Genomic DNA, 20,243 nt, shown 5'->3' with positions numbered 1-20,243 from the left:
CTCTTCCGAACCGACACCCAGTCCAACTTTTTGTTACATATTAATGCATCTGTCGCTTAATTATATGGTTTCACGGTTTCAGGCTGTTCACGTATATACAATATACATGTTGGCCTCGCGGGATCTATTCCGGCCATCGTGGCCTAAAATCGGCTCAGACGTGTGCGCCATCTATTTAGTCCACTGGCGCGCGATCATCTGTCACAACACTCAAAATAATCCACACGTTGATGCTACCTGAAAAAAACACGTAACTTCGATTTTCCCCTCGCTAGGCTCGTTTTACGTGACACACGTAAAAATAATGTGAAAGTGTACTGGCAAAAAAAAGTTTCCACGTTGATGTTACGTGAAAAGCCTTATGGTATTTTTCCACTAGGGTTTTCCATGTAGTTTTTATGTGTTTTGAAATGTAACTTCAACGGAACTCGAGTGCGCCATTCGGCGAAATTTCTACGTGATTATTTTAGTATGAAAATTGATGGCGCACGGTGAAGAACTGCTGCCGGACTTGTGCTTGCAAAATTTCATCAAAAATAGAACAGACGGTAAGTTTAATTAAGTTTGAATGAATTTATTTATAATTAATTGTATTTTTGTTTTTGCAGCTGCCGAACTCTGGAAGCAGCATATTTTTCCGGTGGCCACTTGAATTCTGGCCTGTTTCAACATAAGCGATTGGTCGTGGACCTAACCAAAAATGTCACGGACATTGCAAACGGCTCGTGGACCTTTGCCGAGTTTGCTCCGGAGGAGTGCGAGGATGCTTTGCGGCCATCCTCTCGTCGGCCTTGGTCAGTGTGGTGAAGAAAGCTGTATCCGGCAAGATCGGTTTGATGCGCGGAATTCGAGAGCTGAACGTGGTCACCCATCTCTCAAACTTCTTCCTTGCCACGCACTACGTAAACCCAAAACGTTCCGACCATCCGAGCACCCGACTAGCTTTGCCTAGTTGTTCACAAATAACCTCTCCCGGGTGATGTGCGGCCACGTCAACGTGGCATAAAAGGCTTTCGTCAACGACGACGAATTCGGAACGGGTTCCCGTGCGGCCACGAAGGGCAGCGGAATCGAAAAGCTGCGCGCGAAGGTCTTCCCGCTCGGTTACATGAGGGACTGGGCCATTTTTTTAAATGTTAGAAATGGAAAATTCAATAAAACATTGATCTGAATTGTAATTGAAACTGCATCTTTATTTTTTTCTTTTGACAAAAAATCCGAAATTAGATCACTTTAGTACTAGAAGGTCACTATAATGTTTACTGTAACAAACATGTAGAAATCATCAATTGATTCATTTAACTTTTACGTGTGAAGCACGTAGAAACGACGTGAAATGATCTCGCCAAGCAAATTCCGTTTCTACTAGGGCCGCCTCGTAGAAGTTACGTGAAAACTTTAGTGGAAAAATACCACATAACTTTTCACGTAACTTCAACATGAATATTTTTTTGAGTGAAGATTGTTGGCCGGCGGCGGCGCGTGGAACAGACCCTCCCTTTAAGATTTTAACATGTTATACAGTCGACTCTCTCTTTGTCAATATCCAAGGGACCGTCGAGGAAGAGAAGCATCAGTTTGCAGAACGATGCAAGATGAAGACTCGATTGAAAATAGTTTTTCCTGATACCGTAAACTGGGGTGACATTGATAGGATTTCAAATTATTTTTGGAATATTTTCCAACTGGAAAGGGGTTTCTCAAGATTATTATTTAAAAAAACACTTTTTTTTTTGAAAAAAACTTCGTTAAAAAAATCCTAGTTTTTCTTGTTAAAATAAGATTTAAGGTGTTAAAACTTTATTTTTACGTAAAATGTACCATAATCAATGTTAATATTTAGTTAACTAAGTTTATAAGCTTTTTAACAAAATACTTATATATTGATTAAGGTAAAATTGTTAAAAAGTCAGAATTTTGGCAGAAATTCTTTAAAACTTGTTTTGTTTATAAAATTATCTATTTATATTGCATTTTAAACTGAATTCGAAGCTCGAATCAAAAGTATTCAAATTGTATATGAAATTTGTTCTACTGAAAAGACATTTAATTTGAAGTTTTTTTTTTTAATTAGTTTTTATAATCACATAACATTTATTATTTACAAACTTATTTTATTTCATTGAGAAAATCATGACAAGGTCGTAGAAGGTGTCCTTCACTTTTGGAACAATGACTGTCAATTATGGTTCTGAATACAGGAATAAATCACGATATTTAAAATGCTACTACAAACAATACAAAGAAAACCATTTTTTGATTAAAACATTCTGAATCAAGATTTGAATGTTTTTCTAAAATAAACATGGCCGCCAAATGGCCGATATGGAATGATGCCTTCCAGAGCCTTAATGTACTTTTGATCATAATTTCTATTTTGCGAGACCATTTCTCATCATTTTGTTGGCACACACATCCACACGCAAGATGAGAGCTTAACTGCTTAACGAAAGTCGCCATCAATATTTTTTCAAAGTGCTTAAGATATAAAATTGCTTCCAACTACCGGCAATATGTTCTTTTGAATATTAGTTAGTCACTCAATTGAAAAATAATACCGAAACATGTAAATAATTAACAAGCGCCATCAAAAAAACAAACGCGCTAAGCCTTTTGACGTTTAAATTTTGACTACCCATTCCAATCGAAGGCTGAAGAAAACCGAGCAAGAAGCGAAGGCAAATAAAGAACAGAGGGTGCCCACCAACACCACCAGCAGCGCCTGTTGGAGTGAGCCAGTGATGCCAGGAAATTTTCTCTGTAAATGCTACTTTTCGTGAGCGTTCGCTTAAAATTTCAACAATTTTGGCAGCACTAAGCAGACCCAAAGGAGCGCTGGAAGAAAAAAAGAACTAAGCTGAAAATAGAAAAATTGGCGTGGCTTAATGCATTCTCGTCTGATTAGAATACATTTGTGAATTTTTTTTTAAATGCTTGTAAAAGGAATGGCATAACTTTTAATAAAAGTGAAAATAAACAGAAATGTTCACTAAAAGTTGCTCTACTCGTTGGTGTACTTGTTTTAGTAAATTTTAAGGAACACTCCAGATTATCCAGCATCATTCAAACATCCGCTTATTAGGCTTAAAATGGGTATATTTCCCCTATGCACTTTGAAGGGACTGAAAATTTCATCGGTAGTTGGAGCAATATTGAAATCGGGAATAGATGTGTTTTTTAGTCCCCTCAACAATATAAAAAAATATGAAAATTACGAAATATTTATTTTGGAATTTTAACTTTTATTCAACTGACTCTTAAAACGAACGTACCAAAATATACCATATCGATCAGAAAATTTCTTCGTATCCATTTTTTATGACCAGCCCCCAAAATTGAATGGAGACTTATATGGAAACACTAATGACAAAGTTTCATCAAAGTATAAAATACCAAAGAAAAGTCGAGGCGTCTCCTAAATTTTCCAACAAAAGTTAAAATCATCATGAGTTTTGCATTTTAGACTCTGCGTTCTCAATTATTCAAATCTGCTAGAAAATAACACAGTTCTCAGTTACATTCAAATGATCAATTACGCTCAGAAAATGTAACTCATCCTACATTGCATTGCATTGCAGTCTGCCTTGTAATGGCATTCATCAAATGCAATCGCCGCGGTATTATAGATTAAAATGCAACAAATCGTGAATCGCGCGGGCTCGATTGCTCCCTGCCGAATGGCCAGCCATCATCGACTCATGCAACCCGCTTATCATCCGGCGATTATCAACCACCGTCGTCGCGCCTTCGTTCCGTGGTCTCGATTCTAAATGAGCCCGGCGGGCACGATCTGGAGGCCTCATTAGACATTCATGGCAGCAGGCAACCGCCAACGGTCATGCTAAAAATATTATTTTTAATGAGCTTTTCGACGAAATCTAATCACGCGTGCGATCTTTGCTTGCGCGCCCTTCTCAAAAACAACAACACGAGCACACTTTGAAAAGGGCGTATTGGGCGTCATTATTGGGCGCGCGCACACGTCGGCCTCCTCCTCCCTCTTGGGTGTGAGAGCATATTTCAGAGGGGCTGAACTGAGGAAACTCCCACCCGGGTCCACCCACAATGACAGTGTCATGGCTTCGAGCGGATTTTTCGGAGGTTTTGAATGTTTGATCCAAGCCGGAAGGCATTATCTTGAAGTGAGTAATTTTAACTACATATTATTATTATTATGTTATCAATGAAAAAAGTAGAAAAAATATTACACAAATTCTTCAAAAAATAGGTCGTTTTTCATAATTTATTCCATTCCATCAAATCGTACTCTTTTAAACTTGGATATATTTTCGATGCGATTCATTATTTAAAAAAATATAATCGCAACTATCTGGAGCAACATTTGAAAAGGGAGTATAACAATTTTGACAGCTGGAACTACAGTGGACTCTCTCGTTGTCGAGGTCGGGAAGTATCAAATTATAGAACGAAAAATCAAAGCATGCGTCTTGAAGGGACTGAAAAATTTATTGACAGCTGGAGCAATATTGATATCGAGAAGATCAACACCCAGAGAGTTGACTGTAATTCGCAAATTGTCAGACTTCAAGAATTTTTTCACAAAATTTTATGTGTTAAATGATAACTGCCCTCCCCAGCTATTTAACATGGTTTTTTACAAAACAACTGTGCCGAGCTGTCAAAATGCTTATCCGCCCGTTTTAAATGATGCTCCAAAAATAATCTTTTTCGCTTGCGAATTTTTTTCACCCGTTAAAAAGAGAGGAGGAGAAACACGCAAAAGAAAATCGCTCTCAAACTTTTCAAAGAAAATCAATCAGTAGAAGATTTTTGTGAATCTTATTGTAAACATTACTTGAATTATTTTATTTTATTTCGTTCACATAGGTTCATTTTTCATCTTCGAAAAGTGACTGGTCATTTTTCGACATGTGACGTACCGTTCCGCCGAATAATACAAATGAAGTTGTTGTTGTTGTTGTTGATTTTATTAGGGGAACTTTAACCCTATGGGTCATTCGCTCCCGTAAATGATGATTTTATAGTTTCATTTTACTAATCTCTAGTGCGCGAGAGAGGAAAACCATGTTCCCTACCGATTTTTATGAGCGTTAATTTGATGAAGATTTTGCTCTCACTGATGAGGACTATCCAGGAAAATAGGTACACGGATTTGTTTTTGTAGATTTCAAAAATTTCAAATTAACAAAAAATTGGATTTCCCAAAATCTATAACTATTATTTTTGATTTTTTTGTATGTTTAAGGGGACAAAAACCCGCATCTTCTTACGGCCCATTATTTTATTTTTTTGAAAAAAATATAAATCCTACCCAAACAATATTTTTGACAATATTTTGTAATGTAAAACCGAATTTGCAAAAATAAAAGTACCGTAAACCGAAGTCACTTTGACAGGATTTAAATTAGTTTTTTAAAATTATTATTCAACCGGTAATACTTTTCCCATGATTTAAAATTATAAAACATGTAGTGGGCTGAGTTACACAATGTCCATGTACGAACCGAGGTGACTTTGATAGTATTTGTGTTTCTTACAAATTTTGAAATAATTACGTCAAATTGATCAATAATTAGTTTTCTTTTAATGTTTTATTTTTGAAAAATTCGATTTTTTTTAATATAATTTAAATATTTATTTAAAGATTAGGCTCGCACAAATTTTATTTAAATTTTTTGTCACCCCCCCCCCTTCTTTAAGGCCCGAAAAATCAGGAAGCAAAATTTTTTTTTCAAAAAACTAAAAAATTTCAATGGAAATTTATGTGCTATCTGCTGAAATTGAATTAAAATGCTTTCCCCTGCGTTTATAATCATTTTTAGCATGTTTGGATTGATTTAAACATCTTTTGAATATGTGAAAATTTTCGATGTTTTGTATCCCAAAAAGTTTTTTTTCGCTATTTTTTTGCTTTCGTCAAATGTTACTTTTTTGAAAACTAATGATTGCAAATCAACTAAACTAGTGTAAAATGCAAAAAAATATATTTTTTTTTGCCCCTCGCTCGACCCCTGCCAGAGCCGAGGGACAAAAACTTTAAAAAATATTTGCATCGGACTTAACTAAATTGAAATATTTAAATTTGAGGTTCCAAAATTCCAAGTTTCATCGAAATTCATTCAAAATTGTATTTTTCATATGAATAATAAAAAAATTGCAATCAAAATCCATTTAAATTTATAATTTTTCATGGAAACCCAATATATGACCAAAAATCGATTTTTCGACACTTTGGGTCAATTCTGAGAGCAGATTCAGATTCAGCGGGCAAAAATTCATGGAAAACATATATTTGGATTTTTTTTGAATTTCGTTAGGGTGGTCCCATATGGTTTTCCCTTGAAAATAAGACATTTTCAAATGAAGATATCTTGTGTTTAAAAAAAACACCCCTGAGATTTTTTCAGCGTTTGTAGTGCTGAATCTCCTCTTTCAAATGCAACCTGGCGCTTAAAATTTGGCTTGGGCCTTTTCGAGATATTTAAGTTTTTAATTTGCATCTTTTTTACCTTAAAATGGCTGTAACTTTTGACCCTTAAGTCCAAATTGACTTGTCAAAAAATAAAAATGTTTGCTTTTCAGAGCTCTTGAAGTGCTCCGAATATCACTTTTCTCTAAAACTTAACCCTGAATTGCCACGTTAAAAAAACTGATTTTTGAAGGTTTGCTCAGATGCTTTCTATAAATTTGGTCGTAGAAGGCATAGGTTACGAGATAAAATTTTGGTGTCTTGGACTAAGTTGCTTGGTTTGGCAAGCCAAACAACTTTTTAGAAGACGAAAAAATTTCCAAAAATACTCCTGAAAAATTAGATTTTTAAAATCACCCTAATAATGAACCACCCTAATTTCCAACCAAACCAAAAGTTACCCCTTTCCATTTGCAACAACTCTTCTGAAGACACCAAAGCTCCAAAACTTCACCATTTTTCGGAAAATCCATTTTCCACTTAATTTTGCGATCTAGACCACTGTGCATTGCACACAGTTTTTACAGTTTTGGTTGTTTATCTCATATTTGAAATCGAGACATTCTAAGAAGATCCAATATTCAAGCATTGAGAACTGTGCGAATAGTGTCCTTTTTATAAATAAAGTTCACAACATAGCTCGATTACGTCAAACAAACAAAATCTCCCCCTAAACAAGCTACCTCTTCAACTAGAGGTACTCGATTCAACAGCCTTTCCACCAATCCGAATTGCCTTCGGGGCCTCTTTCTGGGGGGTTGGTCTGTGGCCACCACTTTTCAACACCACCACCATCAATCCAGAGATTGGAATCGCCTGAACAGCCCCAATTTGGCTACCTGAAGTGGGCTTGTTCGTGGAGAGAGAGAGGAAAAGCCTTCGGGGATGGCTCTTCAGCGCCATAGAAGCATAAAAAATCAGTCAAGAAAAAAAGGAGATCCCCTTCCCAAAAGAGCGCGATATACTCTCTCTCAGATCTTTGCAGGCTTTAGGACCGTGGTTTGGTTATAGTTAGGGTTAGTGAAGATATTTTTGATGCAAGCCACTAAGTTTATTTTGCATAACAATTTTGCACCTGAAAGTTAGCTCAATTAAAAAAAACATCAAACAAATACAACCAACTGTTAAAGCTGAACAAACAATAGGGTAGAGACAGTGAGCAAAAGAGCAACGCTCTCAATCTGCACGCGTTTTTCACAGTTTACTTTCCTGAGCAAATGGGTGCAACTTGAAGTAAATTTGACGTTAAAATTATTTTTATGATATAAAAGATTTTTTAAATTTGTCTTAATTAGATTTTAAATAATTTTAAATTTATTTTTTGTTTCAGAACAAACCATTCCACCCTTAAATTTCGCTACTATCCTTAAAACTTAATGTGATAAACCAAAGAAAAGAAAACAAAAGAAGCTTAAAATCCCTCTCAAAATCAATGGTGGCTTCCCCCCAGCAAACAAAAACTCGTTTTCTCCGCAAACAACAACGCTGCCACCACACTATGCTCTGAGAGGCAGAGAGAAACTCACCTGTGTGTGCTAGCAGTAGTGGGGAGGTTGCTGGTGTTGGTTGGGGCCGCGGAAGTGGAACGGGCCTTGACTCCGCCCCTGCAATTCGCGGAACCTGCTTTTGAGCTTGTTTCTCGTCGCGACGAGACCCGATCTGTATTTTAATTTTATTTTTTTTGTGTGAAATGTGCTGACCGCGAGCAAAGTAAACGAAGAAAGGGGGGATAAATGATGATCGGGCACTTAAAGATGGACGATTTTTGGGTGATTGTGGGAGAAAGAGAAAAATTTGCATACGAAATGAAAGAGCGTGAGGCAAAAGTATTGCTAATAATGTTTTGATGGATTCTGATTAAACAGGGAACCTGTTATATGACTTTAGCTGTGTCCAAGGGTATTATTTGGAAAGCGTTTTTATTTTAATTGGACGCTCTCTTAATTTTACTAGTCATCATTTTTATTTAGTTTTCGTTTTCATACTTAGGAATCATTTTATACATTAATACATTAATATATTTTGTAACTAATATTTGAAAAACACTACGTTTCTTTTTTGTTTGGTAAAAATATTTTATTCTCTGCAATTTGGGCTTTGATTTAAATCTCGGATTAGTTTGCAATATGCCTGAAGCGCCCTTTTTCAAACAAAGCCGGATTTTAGGATTGATTCACCCCTTGTTACGAGTTAGGCCACTGCAAATATTTTTTGAGGTTAATGTCCAAAAAAGCCATTTTCTGTCATTGGTTCACTTATAAAAGGCTCCACACAATCTTGGAAGCTGTCCATACTAAAATGGCACGTAAATTTTCGAAAATCTGTAACTTTTGAAGGAATTTTCTGATCGATTTGGTGTGTTCGGCAAAGTTTTAGATGTTGATTAGGTCTATTCAGAAAAATTGATTTGGTGGCTTTGGCAAAGTATTTATGAGGCCTGTTCAGAAAAAATAGATGCACCGTTTTTTTTTGCCGATTTTAAGGTTTTTTCTCAAAATTTATTTTTCCTAAAAGAGCAATGGAGCAATTCTCTACGAAATCGGTCTTTTTTCTTCAATTTTAATTTTTGTATTTTTTTTTTTTTTTTTATCTGACTGAAACTTTTTTGGTGCCTTTGGTATACCCAAAGAAGCCATTTTGCATCATTAGTTTGTCCATATAATTTTCCATACAAATTTGAGTAGTGCGGTGCCTGTGTGGACGCTCAGTCCTGTTTTTTTTGTGTTATTTTCCGTCTCTTTTGTGTCGCTGTTCGTGTGCATGGGGTGTTTGGTCATTATAATTAAATAATGGCATCAGTAGTGCGGTGCCTGTGTGGACGCTCAGTCCTGTTTTTTTTGTGTTATTTTCCATCTCTTTTGTGTCGCTGTTCGAGTGCATGGGGTGTTTGGTCATTATAATTAAATAATGGCATCAGTAGTGCGGTGCCTGTGTGGACGCTCAGTCCTGTTTTTTCGTGTTATTTTCCGTCTCTTTTGTGTCGCTGTTCGAGTGCATGGGGTGTTTGGTCATTATAATTAAATAATGGCATCAGTAGTGCGGTGCCTGTGTGGACGCGCAGTTCTATTTTTTTTGGTTTTATTTTCCGTCTCTTTTGTGTCGCTATTTGTGTACATGGGGTGATTGGATTTCTTCTTCTTCTTTTTTCATTTATTTTTTGTTCGCGCGTTCGTTGGCCGATGAATTTTATTTTTGTTCTCTTTATATAGTTTTCGATAGAAAAGATCCGATTTTTGTTTTTTGAGACAAGCAAGTCGTATTGCTGGATTAAGTCCTTTCCATATCAACGGTCCATATCATTGGTCCACGGAGCAATGTTTGGGGGTCCTGGTCAATAACGAAGTAGCAGCTACGGGTAGACACCAATGCTATGCTATGCTATAATTTTCCATACAAATTTGGCAGCTGTCCATACAAAAATTGTATTTAACTTTTTTTCACTAAAACTTGATTTGCAAAAAAAAAGGATATTTTTATTTTTTTTTCATTTTTTAATACGTTTTAGATGACATCAAATGCCAACTTTTCAGAAATTTCCAGGTTGTGCAAAAAATCATTGACCGAGTTATGATTTTTTTAATCAATACTGATTTTATAAAAAGATCGAAATTTTGGTCGCAAAAATTTTTCAACTTCATTTTTGATGTATTTGATTTTTGGTTGTGAAATTGTATGATCTTTTCGTAAAAAAAACTTAGAAAATTTTGGAATCAAGACTAACATTTTAAATGGGCGTAATATTGAATGTTTGGCACTTTACATCATTTTATTGGAAATTTTCTGAACTCTACAAAAAAAACTTTTTCAGGAATTGTGGACACAATCGAAAAACGGGAATTAGTACAATTTGATTGCTAATTTTAATCTGTCTTTTTTTGAGTAAAATTTCTATTTGTTAAAAAAAACATATTAAAAAAAAATCGTAGCTTCATACTTCTCTATGACTCAAAAGTTGCGGTTTTTTGTCCCCTAAACACAAAAAAAAATACGGATTTTGTGAAATACATTTTTTTGTGAAAAAAGGTTATTTTAACAATCAGCAAATGTGTTTTCCATCTACCTATTTTTTCTGAATAGTCCTCAATGTCTCTTTGGCAATTTTATAGAACATTTTCTGAAAGTTTCGAAAAACAAAAATATTTTCAGGAATGGACAATCCTGGACACTTTTTAAAAATCGAAAACGGGAATTTTTCAGTTAAAATTAAACTTTAAGTGGCTATATCTTGAGAACGGTGAATTTTTTTTAAGTGTCAAGTACCGTAAACCGGGGTGACTTTGATAGGATTTCAATTTGTTTTTGGAATATTTTCCAACAGGAAAGGTTTTTCTCAAGATTATTATTTTTAAAACATGTACTAGGGTAGGCCACACAAAGTCTATGCACTATTTTGAAAAAAAATTTTTTTCAATAGTGTTAAGAAAAATAGTTACGTTAAAAATTCTTAGTTTAAATTCCGGGGTGACTTTGATAGTCATAGTTTTTCTTGTTAAAATCACATTTAAGATGTTAAAACATTATTTGTACGTTAATGTACCATCATAAATGTAGCTGATATAGTTTTAATGAAAAAAATCAATGTTTATATTTAGTTAACTAAGTTTATAAGCTTTTTAACAAAATACATTAAAATTGTAGGTAAAGTTGTTAAAAGGTCGGAATTTTGCCTGAAACTTGTTAAAACTAGTTCTGTTTATAAAATTATCGATTTCTATTGCATTTAATACTGATTTCGAAGCACGAATCACAAGTTTTCACATTTTACATGAAATTTGTTCAACTGAAATTTGGAGATTTTTTTTATTTGTGTTTCAAAACACATATTATTTTTATTTACAAACTTATTTAACCTTCTCCTAGTGGAAAATTGTCCAAAGAATCTGAAAATGCATTCCGTTTTTCGATTCAACATCATGTCTATTGTGAAAATCGTGACACTTTGAAAAGTTTAAAATAATGACTTTCATAAACATTTTCTTAACAATAGTTAACTAACTTTTTAAACTTTTCAAGATTTATGAAAAGTTCTTTTTGTGGTACCTACTTTGAACACTTCTCTACCACGGTCAGTATGATTCTAAAGCATTCCTTACGTATTTTACGTACTCTTCATTTTGCGGAAAAATCTCATACCTCCCGTTTTACGGTATTTTTCGATTGCAAATTTTATATTGCATTAAAAACTGATATTTAACTAAAACTCCTATTAAAAAAGTCATAACTTGCGCATTTTGTCAAATCCAAAAATTTCATAAATTCAAACATACGCATTTTTGCGTTATTGGAGCATGTTAAATCAAATTATGTTATACATGTTTAAAGTAAACTTGCCAACGAAATTTCAAAAAAAGTTATTGGAAGCGCTATACCTTACCATGAAGTTGTTTGAAATTAATTCTGCTCAACTTTAAAAAAAAAGATCAAGCAGGTTGTTGCTCCAATATTTACACACATTTTTTTCCTATCAGGGAGGTGTGGTTAATCACGATCCTGCTCGAATTATTATGGATCGTCTTGAGGTTTCATTTTGCTTCATCGATTCAATTAAACAGATGTAATACCAACTGCAGACTTGCTGTGCAATGAAGACTGTATAATTATTTGGCATCAAACCATCTCTGTTATTACAGTTTGCGATTTTCCAAGAATTAAAATTCGTAAAACTAGATTAAAGCTCAAACCAAAGGGTCTATTTCGCCTTCCTAGATAAAATTAGCCCTCCCGAAGAAAAGGGTCCCTGGCCCCGGAAGCCATAAACTATGACCCTGGGTCATTCCGCCGCAGGGTCCGATCTAATTGCCGCGCGAAGGTAATAATGATGGTGACCTCCTCCTCGCGCGGTCCGAAAAACGGTTCCGCTGGGCTGACTGACTTTGTGCGCCGCGCGGGCGATAAATTTCAATATTTTACAAATTAAGATAATTATAATGATCCCACTGGACCATCCCCAACCCACCCCCCGCGTGTTTGTGTGTGGAGGTTTCATTCACAAAAACAGGTACTCTTTTTCTCTCTGGAGTTTGAATGGGAATCACAAGAAAGTAAGAAATGGTGGAACGACATAATGATAAATTTTTCCCACTAAAAGATTATTTATCATTTTTTCTGTTGGGTTCTCTTGTCCCAAAATTGAGAGTTTTTTTCTTTCTTTCTTCGAGACCGGGGTGGGGTAATTTGATCCAACTTCAAATAAACCATTTGACTGGTGCGCGCCCATCCCCTCTGGCTCCGGGATGGGATCATCAACCAGCAGCATCCTTTCGCAGTATTATGCTTTATGATATTTGACCGGATTTACCTGTTACAAATCTTTTTTTTCGGCGGCGGCGGCACCAGCTTTTGCCATCGGAATAGGGCGCCGACGCCGCCATTCATGGAAATTGTGTAAGCGGAACGGATTTAAATGTCTTTTTGTGAATGAACATAGAAAATTTGCTGTTTATGAATGAAGATCCGAAAATTCTCCCAGCAAGATCGAATGATCGTGGAGGAGCAGCACCCTTTCTTGTACGTTGACAAGCGTGCGAAAATAAAGAGGTGATCATTTCGTCGTGATCGTGTTAGCTTGCCTTATGTTTATTTTGGGTAGATTTCAATGCCTCACTTTTTGACCTTCATAGATTCCAAAACTCGATTTCAGTCCTGAGATTTCCAACAAAGATGTGTTATCTTGACACACTCTGCAATTGAGAGATTCGACAGAAACGTGCACGCATCCTGGTGGCGAGTAGAAGCACTACGCAACGATGTTCGGAATGACAGCGTGCTTGGAAATATTATTTTTTTTGCAGTTTTTGATTTTTATTTCCTTCAAATATTTTTTAACGTCGATGAAAGTTATTGTAAAGTGTGGCAATCGCATAAAAGAATCGAATGATGTATAAATCATAGGGGCTGAGTTAATTTTTCATGTTTTTTCCTCAAATTTACCAAAAAGATCTTTTGAAAAATTGATTTAAATATGATTTATTTGATTGAAAATGCTCCTTATGTGTGTATTATTGATAGAACAAACTATTAGAGTCATATTACAGCATAATTACAATAATTTTCTCAAAAAATTGCCAGTTATTCGAATTTTTCCAAAAAATTCCAAAAAATCACCAAAATGCATTTTTAAGGTCAATATTTTGGTCAAAGGGGAAGAAAAGTAAAGTTTAAACACTTTTACATAACATTTCATCATTACTTTTAACTTTTGCAACATTTAACTCAATTTATCCAAAATATCGATCATCTTTTAAGAAAAATCGTTTAAATAAAATACCAGTCACAATTAATCACTACAAATCACAACGCATTATGATCGTTAGCGAAATTGCCACACTTTGCAATACCCCACTTTTCTGAAAATGCTTGATTTTTCATCATAAACGCGATTTTTCCCTAAAAACTGCTCAAACTGTATGGGGGCTGTCATTCCGAACACCGCTGGAACAACAGCGAACCTAGCGGAAAAAACGTCGTCGAATTCTTCAATAAGGATTTCTAGTCAGAAATTTACCAACACATTCAAAGTATGTTTACATGACAGCTGGGGGTTTGTTTGCATCAGATTTCCTATCTCTTTCTAGCAAAAGTTTTTTGTCAGGCGACTTCTAGCTGGATTTTTTGACTGACCGCCCGATAGCCAGCCAACATACTTCGCAGGGCTGTGACAGCTCGATCATTATTTGCAGGGGGTAGCCAAGGTATGTAGATTAGATAAGGTAAGGCGGGAATTCCCAGCTGTCAAAATAGTTAGTTAGCATGAAACCCGGATTTTATATGGAGATTTTCAAAAAAGTGAAAAATTGACAATTTTCCGGGTAAATTTAACCGGATTTTTTTTTCTGTGCCAAACTGAACCGAAAAACGCGTTTAGTTGAATTTTTTTTTCAAAAAATATTTGTGTTTTAAAAGCGTATTTCGGTTCAGTTTGGCATGCTTAACCTTCGGGAAGTCGCGTGTTTTCGCCTTTCTTACAAGTGCCCTTACAAACTGTGTACAAAGTACACGTACGCAACCTCCGGTGAGTTAACAACCCCACAGAAAAAATCCGGTTGAATTTGCCAGGAAATTGCCAAATTTTCACTTTTCTGAAAATCTCCATATAAAATCCGGGTTTCCTGCTACACAGGAAAAAAAGTTGAATTTTGGAATGTTGAAAATTTGGTAGGTTGAATATTACCTCTTTTTTGAGTAATATTACATAAAAAATGTTTAAAAATGTGAACCTGATGAATATTCATCAAAAAGAGATGAAAATTCATCATTTTCTGGGGTAAAATTAATCATTTTTTTGACACAAAATCTGTCACCATTTCCTGATGAATATTACTCATTTTTTTCTGTGTAACTAACTATTTTGACAGCTTGAAAACCCGCCTTACCTTACTTATCTACATACCTTGGGGGCTAGCGAAGAAGACGCCATCTTGGAAGTTCAGAAATTAAACACTGAGAATCAGTATTATACATATTACCATGATGACACGAAGTGTGTTATCCTGGATCAACTCAAAAGTCCCATGCAAATGTGTAAAAGCAAACTGAAAAATGTGTAATGCCGATTCTCAGTGTACGGGCGCACTGTTTGATCGACCGAAAGAATAAAAGCAAAAAAAAGGTAAACAGAAAAATTACTTTTTTCGATATGAATTGTCAGCCAATATTGGGATGGAATCTACAAGAATATGACAGAATTTGCCATCAGCAACACAATTTACGTGTTTTGTCAGGAATTTATCGTTTAAATTGCGGAAAATTCGAAAATCAAGAAACCCAAACAATGATTTGTTATGGGCTACCATTTGACAGCTAGTGCTTTTGTTGTGGGCTCTCATTTGACAACCGTGCTAATGTCGACTGTTGTCAGTTTGCTTTGGTCGGAATAGGGTTGCCATCCCCCGATTATTTGCATCAGGATACAGTGACGAGAATTTCGTTATTTTTGGGTTAAATTGGGTACTAAAGCCCTATGTCATTTTTTTTGTACAACGGTAAAAAACACAGGAAGGTGCTGTGTCCTATCCCTCGCCTAGACCAGACCAAAATCCATGATAAAGCTGTCAGACCAAAACTGTCAGACCAAAGAGCAAAAAGTAAACAATCTTGGTCTTCGGTGTAGGTGCACACAAATCATGAAAAGAAAATTTGAAAAAGAATTTTATTTTTCAATTTCAATACCTGATTTTGGGCTGCAAAATTAAATGTACGCCAGAAAATTATTAAACCCGTCCTGTACACCGACAATTAAATAAGCAGTTTAAAGCTTTATTCCTCCACTTTAATTTTTGATCACGTTTTCGGTTTACACCTGAACAATCTTGAAATTATTTATGCGGATTTGTGATTCCTCTCGTTCCATCATTGCCTTGTAAAAAACACGATTAAAACCCATTTCTGATCACTTTTTTTCATTTTATTGCAAAAAAAATATTGACAAGACAATTTTTTTTCGATGTATCAACTATGGTCCCCTTGGAACGAGCTGTCAAGTAGGACCTTTTCTGTCAAGAAGGACCGCGAGGACAATTTTTCAAAATTGATTAAAAAATCCATTTTAAACTCTTTGTGGTCGTACAAAGGGTCATTGTTCTCAGAAAAATAAGCCTTATCGCTGTAAAAAATAATATCAGCAATCTAAGCTTCATTTTAGAACCCAATTGTATTTTTTTTCACTGGGCCTAGAAAGCCTTATACCGACAAGTTGTCAAAGGAAATTTTAGCCATTTCCGTATTAACTTTTCAATTGGGAGAATTTGTAGATCTAAACAATCTAGTGAGAGTTCACGTTGAGTTAGAAAGGGATAGGCTGCTTGTTTACATCTCCGGATTCACCCTATTGAAAAGTTACTACGGATTATCGAAATTCGAAATCGCTTTAGAGTAGTTCCAAAGCTCAACAGTAAAAAATAAGTAAAAAAAAAAGTAAATCTTTCCCAGTTCCTGAGGGGAACACCCTTGAAGAGTATCGGGGCCGGCATTTACAAAGCGGATTCAGTGGCAATTTCATTCTCAACTTAATGTTAACATGTTATGGTTGATGTTAACATTCCATAGGTCGCCTTCCTAAGGTGTCGTGATAAGGTCCAGTTTGTGACGATACACTACCTTCCCTTTACTAAGCAATCGAATCCAGAAGGGAAAAGATCACCAGTTGTGTTGGTCCGAGCCGGGATTTGAACCCCGATCTGCCGCTTACTAGGCGGGAGCGTTACCACTAGGCTACGTGGCTCGGTCTGCAAAAAATAAGACAACCAATTTTTTTTTTCTTGATTCGATTATCCAAAGTTAAATTTTTCCAAGGCCCTTGGATAATCGTATCTGGACTGTTTTTTTTCACATTTTGATCATTTCTTTGAAATAGCATCGGTACCCAAAGCACAAGACTTCACGTCTGCATTTCGATACAATTTTAATTTCTTTTTAAATGCTGTAATTTCGCTTCCAACCCTTCTCGGCCTACTGCTGCTGCACTGCTGCAATGTCAACGAGGTCGGTTACCAACTGTCACATCATAACCTATTGTTCCACCCGTTCCGGTACTCCCAATGGCGAGCTGCTCAAGCCGAACCAACCACATCCTCTCCCAATGGGCTCAAAGATTACAGGTTTCTTCAACCGTTTGACAAATACCTCTGGCCCAACAATAGTTCGTTGGAGTAGGAGTACTTGCATCAATAGCAAAGCCAGCGACAACAGCAGCAGTAAATATATATTAAATTAACCCTTCCATCAAATGAAACCGCCCAGATGCCCGCCACTTAACCCGCCCTTTTCCCCGCCCCGCCCCCCGGCGCACAATTGCAAGATGACAGTAGACGCTCAAGTTGACATGTTGATATGCGTTCCGAAACCCCCACGTACAAAACGATAGGGTAGCGGAAAATTATCGGTTGATAGCGAAACGAGGAGCTGCTCATAATTAAATTGTAATTATGATATTTGCCCACTCCGTTGTTGCGGCAACATACAATGACTTCGAAAGATACGGTGTGTCTCTTGAAAATAATCAACAAATAAAAAACAAATAATTTTTGGCAATTTTCAATTCAATTATTTCAATCTTTAAATTTATTGATAATTTTATTTAAGAACTTTTATTTTCAAATTTCATGGTTTGGTGAGCCCTTCAGGGTCACAAACTGGTTAACAAACGGTTAAATGACACATGACGTTTCACATCTTTTGTCGTACGTTGTTGCTATTGTTGATGTTGTTGAATGGCACATTGTGCGTGTGTCACTGACTAGTTGACTGACAACGACCAAACTACGACCACGAAGATACCATGCGTTTCAGTGGCATCTGTGTGACGTGATTGAAGTCGGCATTTGGTCGTTTTGAGTTGATTATCTGGGTAACTGGATCGGAAAACGATTGAAGGTTCATGATCGTTTTTAATAATTTGTTGACGTTTTTTTCTCCAGGTTTCTATTTTTTTTAAATGAGATTTTATATCTATTCTACAACAAAATAAAATTTTAACTTTTATGAGCAAATATGACCATATTTTCACTGTTTAGTTTAAAAATATTGTTTTGAGTTTTAGTTTTCCTTTTTTAGTCCAATCATAAGGGAGCGATCTTTTATTACGTAACGTAAAAATTTTGATTTGTGGACGCCCTCCCCCCTCCACTCGTACCACAATTTCCATACAAATTTCATTTGTTTGTATGAAGCGTAACACGGCCTTCTATCCCCCCCCCCTGGGTGCTGAATAGTGGTTCGCACAACGGCCTCAATTTTTAACTGTCAAAGCGGAACCAATTTACTGTTCGCAAAATGCTACCAAGAAGTGGCAAGTATTGTGATCGATCTATAATTTATTTAGTTTTTTCATCACGTGGAAAACAAAAAAGGCCTCATTTGGCCTCCCATCGTTCAGTCTACGAAGAATAAAAAACCGCGAAGCACTTAATTTTTCAGCAAAAACTTTAACAGCAATAGATCCAAATAAAGTGCCTAATAGTAAAGTGGAGACAAGGCTCTCTTTCACTCAATAACTCTGTATGGTAACTCATTTTTTGATCGTAGCGAATAGTAAAATAAGCGAGTAGTATTGTAATTTAGTAATATTTCAAACACTTTTTTTTAATAGATCATTTAAAAAAATATTACATTACGTTTTTATTACACCTAAATAAATATAATAAAAGATACACCAAGTTGAAATTTGTTAACACATGAAGTGAACAATATAAGTTTTAAAATCTACATTTTAATATTAGAAGGCACATTTCTGAATTTTTTTAAAAGGTCATATACACAACATTAAATGTTTTATTTTGCAGCTTTTTCGGTATTTTTGGGTATGCATTATTCTTGCACTAATCTTAACACAAAATGCGATCATTTGCAAAGCACTGTTAGCGAAGGTATTTAGTTTAGTAAGCCCTATGTGAATTTTTAAGTACAACGATAAAAAACACGATTGAAACTATTTCGGATTACTTTTTTTCTTTTTAATGCAAAAAATAAATAAATTGACTAGACAACTGATAATGTTGGAACGATACACTCAACCCCCGGTGGTTGGTCACTTTTTCATTTGACACTTTTTTAGTTTGTACCCCGTTAATTGGTCAAATTCAAACTAAAAAGTGACGAACTGTCACATTTTACACGGTGCTCACGCACACTATCAAAACAAACGTTTGGTAGAGTGTGTGAACTCCGTGTAAAAGGGGTGTCAAACTAAAACGTGACCCCGTTCGTTTGACAACAGTTGGTGTCAAACCATCGGGGTTTGAGTGTAATCCGGATCACTGTTTCTCAACCGGTGGAAATTCGAAGAGAATTTGGCCATTCTTGCGGGGAAATGATGCTAAACAAACTTAAAAAATAATTAATTTTTAGGTTTTTGTTTTAATGAAAGTTTTTTAAAAAAAATTTCGGCTTTTTGTTGCATTGGCACGAAACACCCGGAATTAGTCACGGAAGTAAGGCATAATGCAATGAATCGAGGTTTGCCAAGTGTATAGGAACTTGCAGATTCAACGCCGAGGTGCGACAACCGTACGGAGTTCCGTGCACCGAATGCACGGCCGCGATCACCGGTATCGTTATGTTATTTGCTAATCATCCTCGCGCTCTCTAGTGAGCCTGCCGGAAATGTTGACCGCGGGGATGGTTTTCCGATGTTTTGCTTTTGGACACCATCGCAGCGCAGCCCCCGACGCAAATGTACCGAGGCAGAGGATCGTGGTCCTGGATATAAAGATGAACGCGAAATTATAACCAACTTCCGAATCGGAAGTAGAAGTTAACCTACCTATCAGGTGAGGCAGAATTTTCCGCAACGGCCTTTGATCCACCTCGAGGAGCGTTTCTTATTCGTACTGCTGCGGGAACCCGTTCCGAAAATGTCGAGGACTGCACAGACGATGCCTTCTCCCGACCTGACCAGACTAAAGAATCATAATAATGCAAAAGTCATGCGTGTGCATGAAAGTTTGCGGTGCTCAAACAAGGGTGCTCATTTTTTGACAGATAATCGCAGGGTGCTCAGTTGCTCGTGTCCTTACTTTTTATTAGCTACTTTAGATCCAAAATGTTTCAAAACAATTCATTTCAGCTGCAAAAAATATGTCACGCTTGAGCTTCAACATAGCCTTCTACTTTGTTTATGTTTACAGCTGTAGTGCAGTTGTATTAGTGGGGAGCAGTGGGGAGCTTTCGAAAATCACGTTACGCATTCTGTCTTTTCAGCACCCAGGTTGTATCCAACCAGAAGCTGTCTTGATTGTTTGATTCCGATTGAAAACCTACTGGTTTAGTGAAAATCTTCTCTGTTTGTTGGATCAGC

General features: G+C 36.1%; 1 long non-coding RNA gene across 1 annotated transcript; it reads right to left on the bottom strand.

Annotated features, from left to right (window-relative positions):
• Window positions 1–19,282: 19,282 nt before the first annotated feature.
• On the bottom strand, window positions 19,283–19,974 carry LOC120414523 (uncharacterized). The gene is made up of 2 exons (XR_005605096.2): window positions 19,710–19,974; window positions 19,283–19,645 (listed from the first exon to the last, which is right to left on the bottom strand). It is a non-coding gene; the product is annotated as an uncharacterized LOC120414523 (long non-coding RNA).
• Window positions 19,975–20,243: the final 269 nt, after the last annotated feature.

Source organism: Culex pipiens, chromosome 1 (assembly GCF_016801865.2).
Source record: "Culex pipiens pallens isolate TS chromosome 1, TS_CPP_V2, whole genome shotgun sequence".
Taxonomy (NCBI): Eukaryota; Metazoa; Arthropoda; class Insecta; order Diptera; family Culicidae; genus Culex; species Culex pipiens.
The sequence above is the reverse complement of the archived record's forward strand: the minus strand, read 5'-3'. Positions and strand labels throughout refer to the sequence as shown.